This window comes from Schistocerca serialis, chromosome 2 (assembly GCF_023864345.2).
Source record: "Schistocerca serialis cubense isolate TAMUIC-IGC-003099 chromosome 2, iqSchSeri2.2, whole genome shotgun sequence".
In the NCBI taxonomy this organism is placed as follows: Eukaryota; Metazoa; Arthropoda; class Insecta; order Orthoptera; family Acrididae; genus Schistocerca; species Schistocerca serialis.
In genome coordinates, this window is record NC_064639.1 from 669,433,173 (window position 1) to 669,438,927 (window position 5,755).

Consider the following 5,755-nt stretch of genomic DNA (forward strand, 5'->3'; position numbering starts at 1 on the left):
CCAACTTCTTCTGCTCCAGTGATGCATTTCTTAGGATAAGGGGCGATCAAAGAGTTTTCGTTTGAGGGCGTTGCTGCAGCGTATATACAACTAAGCGCGACTCCGACGCTGGTATACAGGGTGTTACAAAAAGGTACGGCCAAACTTTTCCATGTTAGAGCTCATTTTATTACTTCTCTTCAAATCACATTAATCATGGAATGGAAACACACAGCAACAGAAAGTACCAGCGTGACTTCAAACACTTTGTTACAGGAAATGTTCAAAATGTCCTCCGTTAGCGAGGATACATGCATCCACCCTCCGTCGCATGGAATCCCTGATGCGCTGATGCAGCCCCGGAGAATGGCGTATTGTATCACAGCCGTCCACAATACGAGCACGAAGATTCTCTACATTTGGTACGGGGTTGCATAGACAAGAGCTTTCAAATGCCCCCATAAATGAAAGTCAAGAGGGTTGAGGTCAGGAGAGCGTGGAGGCCATGGAATTGGTCCGCCTCTACCAATCCATCGGTCACCGAATCTGTTGTTGAGAAGCGTACGAACACTTCGACTGAAATGTGCAGGAGCTCCATCGTGCATGACCCACATGTTGTGTCGTACTTGTAAAGGCACATGTTCTAGCAGCACAGGTAGAGTATCCCGTATGAAATCATGATAACGTGCTCCATTGAGCGTAAGTGGAAGAACATGGGGCCCAATCAAGACATCACCAACAATGCCTGCTCAAACGTTCACAGAAAATCTGTGTTGATGACATGATTGTTACACAATTGCGTGCGGATTCTCGTCACCCCACACATGTTGATTGTGAAAAATTTACAATTTGATCACTTTGGAATGAAGACTCATCCGTAAAGAGAACATTTGCACTGAAATGAGGATTGACACATTGCTGGATGAACCATTCGCAGAAGTGTACCCGTGGAGGCCAATCAGCTGCTGATAGTGCCTGCACACGCTGTACATGGTACGGAAACAACTGGTTCTCCCGTAGCACTCTTCATACAGTGACGTGGTCAACGTTACCTTGTACAGCAGCAACTTCTCTGACGCTGACATTAGAGTTATCGTCAACTGTACGAAAAATTGCCTCGTCCATTGCAGGTGTCCTCGTCGTTCTAGGTGTTCCCCAGTCGCGAGTCATAAGCTGGAATGTTCCGTGCTCTCTAAGACGCCGATCAATTGCTTCGAACGTCTTCCTGTCGGGACACCTTCGTTCTGGAAATCTGTCTCGATAAAAACGTACCGCGCCACGGCTATTGCCCCGTGCTAATCCATACATCAAATGGGCATCTGTCAACTCCGCATTTGTAAACATTGCACTGACTGCAAAACCACGTTCGTGATGAACACTAACCTGTTGATGCTACGTACTGATGTGCTTGATGCTAGTACTGTAGAGCAATGAGTCGCATGTCAACACAAGCCCCGAAGTCAACATTACCTTCCTTCAATTGGGCCAACTGGCGGTGAATCGAGGAAGTACAGTACATACTGACGAAACTAAAATGAGCTCTAACATGGAAATTAAGCGTTTCCGGACACATGTCCACATAACATATTTTCTTTCTTTGTGTGTGAGGAATGTTTCCTGAAAGTTTGGCCGTACCTTTTTGTAACACCCTGTATAAGCACCTACGTGTGTGAGGTAAATGCGGAAACGTGAACTACGGCGACGTTGTTATCAAATGCGTCGAAACAGGACCAACGTGCTGTTATTCTTTTCTTGGCTGCCGAAGGACAAACAGCGGTAGACATCCATCAGAGAATGTGTATGGAGCAGGATGTATGTCGAAAGCCACCGTTAGAGAGAGGTACGGCAGGTTTCGTGCTGGTAATTGGAAAGGTGATGTTCGCCTTGTTCTTTGATTACCGGGGCCCGGTGCTTATTGATTTCAAGGAACTGTGTCCCCATCACTGGGGAACGGTACTGTACAACGCTGGAAATATTACGGCGTGCAATTAAGACGAAACGTTGGGAAAACTGGGACAAGGTGTACTGCTGCTTCATGACAACACACGTCCTCATATCGGAAATGTCGTAACTCAAGTGAGAGACAGTCGATCACCCAGCGTATAGTCGTGATCTCTCCCCACGCTATTATTGCGCCTTTGGTCCCTTAAAGAAATCCTTGAAGGATCGACGGTTCCAGTCGGACGAGGATGTGCAGCAGGCGGTTACAGACTTCTTCATGCAGCATGACACCGTGTTTTACCAAATGGGTATCTACAGTCTGGCGCTTGGGTGGGATGATTGCCTAAATGCTCACACTGATTTTGCTTGATTGGCATACGTTTTGTGACTAAAGGCCTTCGAACGGAAACTTTTTGATCTATAAGAACCAACTGATGTGTGTATGTTACTAACAGTATAAAAAAATGTATTAGTGCTATCTGACTTCTGTACAAATTCAGCGATCATTGTAAATAAATGTTGTAAAATGATTTTTCTGTTTGATTATGTGTGCCTACAATAGCCTAAGAATAATCACACGCACATCATTGTATTGAACATTTGCGTGTTCTGTGACAAGTCGTTTATTACCTATTAACTAAAAACGTGGTCAAGCCATTTTTTGTACTTGTTCGAGTTCCCGGCTGGGTCGGAGATTTTCTCCGCTCAGGGATTGGGTGTTGCGTTGTCCTAATCATCACCATTTCATCCCCATCGACGCGCAAGTCACCGAAGTGGCGTCAAATCGAAAGACTTGCGCCCGGCAAACGGTCTACCCGATGGGAGGCCCTAGTCAAACGACATTTACTTGTTCGAGGACAATTTCATGTGAGATCTGAGTTAGGTACATTAGCATATTTGTTTTTCGTTGAAAATATTTATTGTGTATTCTTGTTATTCTGACATGTTCTACAAAATGCAAGATCTCCTCACTATGGATTAACGGAACGAAAACTGCATCTACTTTAATCGATCGTTTCCCGCACCCATCAGCATCGTCTGCTGCTGATGCTATCTAATAAACCGTCTATCTTTTTCTTTCGGAGTACGATGAGTCAGTCATTTCTTTTTGTGTTGCTCCTTCCTTTGAGTCCAATATTCTTCATTCTCTCTGAATTTCTTCTTGTCTCCTCTTCCGAGATGATGGACTTCGACTTTATTTCAAATCTGTCTTGGAGCCTTTTTTTTCGTCTTTAGTTATTATCTGAGACGTTCAATGGAGTAATGACTTCTCTGTAATTTTTAATTCTCTTAGGTCTTTCTGGGCAACGGCCTTGCCGCAGTGGGTCCACCGGTTCCCGTCAGATCACCGGAGTTAAGCGCTGTCGGGCGTGGCCGGCACTTGGATGGGTAACCATCCGGGGCACCATGCGCTGTTGCCATTTTTCGTGTTGCACTCAGCTTTGCGATGCCAACTGAGGAGCTACTCGACCGAATAGTAGCGGCTCCGGTCAAAGAAAACCATCATGACGACCGGGAGAGCGGTGTGCTGACGACACGCCCCTCCTATCCGCATCCTCAATGAGGGTGACACGGCGGTCGGATAGTCCCGATGGGCCACTTGTGGCCTGAAGACGGAGTGCTTAGGTCTTTCTGAGTTTCTTTAAACCAATTGGGTGTCATTATGCCGTCGTGGAAGAAATAAGAAATTCGTTTAGTTAGTGTATGTGAGTTCATTCGGAGAAGACGTCTGTAAGAATTTAGTCTCCTTTTCCGTGTAGTATCTGAAGGTTTTTCAATTTTTTTGTAGTTTCGTTCTTTATGTATACTATTTTATTATCTTAAAATTTTGTTCCTATGATTTTTCTTAAAATTTTTCTTTCTTTTAGTTTTAATTATTCTATCTGGCCTATGTGATTCATGTTCAGCTTGATGCCTCTTCTCCCTAATTTCTAACCTCTTTGAAAGGGATTTCTTGTTACATGTGTCTTTTGCGAATTGGAAGCCCTGTTCAAATTTGTTTTTCCTGGCTTCTATTATCTTGAGTTCTGTTGCATTCCAACTAATGTAATTCCTCAAATATTTCAGTTCTTTATCTCGTATTTGTATTTTCTGTTCTTGGACTTTAAGTATTTATTTGGATGTTTGTTGTTTGTCATGATTTTAGTTTTTCAACTGAAATGTTAAGACTTGTTTTAGCTGCTTGTTTCTCTAGTTCCTGTGCTTCATCCATTGTTTCAGCAAACAGAGCCATATCATCTGCAAAGGTAATGCACCTGATTTTAAGATTCTTCGTTTTGCAACCCAAGTCGTATTCCACTCTTTATATTTTTGTTCTGTTCTCTGATTACCTTCTTAAGTGCACAAAAAATAGTTCAAATGGCTCTGAGCACTATGGGACTTAACATCTGAGGTCATCAGTCCCCTATAACTTAAGAACTACTTGAACCTAACTAACCTAAGGACATCACACACATCCATGACCGAGGCAGGATTCGAACCTGCGACCGTAGCGGTCGCGCGGCTCCAGACTGAAGCGCTTAGAACATAGAAGCGCTCGGCCACACCGGCCGGCTCAAGTGCACAATTAAACAATAACGGGGAGAGCCCATCACCTTGTCTTACTACTGTTTTTATTTCAAATGTGTCTGATACTTCACTCATGAGTTTAACTTTTGAAAACGTATTTAGAATAATGGCTCTTGTTATATTGGTTGTTTCCTCATTCAATAGCAATTCTCCTACCACTGATATTGTGGATTCTCTCTCACTCGAACCATACACCTCAAAATCAATGAAGGAAATTACGTATGTCTTTGTTCTTGATTTCTTGTAAACCATAATATTTTTGAAGTTGTTCAGAGCGTGATTTACCATTTTTGAACCCTCCCTGGAACTCTCCCAGTTGTAGGTCCAATTGCAACTCTTTTATTTAAAAGGACTTCTGAAAGAATCGTGTAAGTTGCACCCAGCAATGATATTCCCCTGTAATTGTTTGAGTCTGTTTTGAAGCCTTCTTTGTGAACATCGTGGATAAGATTTGTTTTCCATTCTACTGGGACCTCTTCTTGTTCCCAAATTTTACTGAAGACACACTGAATTGATTTAATGGCGTTTTTGTGGGCTTTTGTCCATAATTTGATCACTATTTGATTTTCCCCCGATGTTTTATTATTTTTTTTACTTCTGAAATGATTTTTCTGTTTTCTTTCAGTGCTGGTTGGTGGATCTGAATCTGGTTTATCAGAATTATTTGCAGTGAATTCAAAATTTTCAAGAATGGGTTCACAATTTAAGAGTTTCTCGCGGTATTCTGCCAATTTCTCACAATGTTCTGTATTGTTGTGAGCAATGATCCCGTTAACATCTCGAAACTGACGGGTTGGATCTTTTTATTTTGACAGTTTTTGCTTAAAAGTTCTGTAGAAGCTTCTTATATTGTTTTTGGTAAATTCATCATCTATTTGGAGGAGAGTTTTGTTTTCGTATGGCTTCTTAATCTTTTCTTTTATTGTTACCTAACGTTTTCCTAATTCTAATGAAATTTGATCTGTTTTCCTCTGTCTTTCGTGATTGCCACTGTTGCTAAGCCTGTTTCCTTGTTGCAATGTATGTACAACTTCCATCGACCACCATGTATGTTTAATTTGAGTTTGAGGTGCTGTATGTTCGGCTTTGTCAAGTAAGTGTCGCTTGATATTTTCCCTGCTTTGAGTTTGGATGTTTATTGTTGCCCTTGTCAAGCCATCTGATCTTAATATGTTTCTTGTGCCGTATTTCTGCCATTTAATTTGTTTCATTTTGTACTTTCTGTTTGAAACGATTTTAAACTTGATTTTGGACAGATAATGATGCA

General features: G+C 42.1%; 1 pseudogene; it reads left to right on the forward strand.

Moving 5' to 3' along the window:
* The first annotated feature begins 3,223 nt into the window (after window positions 1–3,223).
* Window positions 3,224–3,341, forward strand: LOC126459598 (5S ribosomal RNA; annotated as a pseudogene).
* The last annotated feature ends 2,414 nt before the right edge of the window (window positions 3,342–5,755 follow it).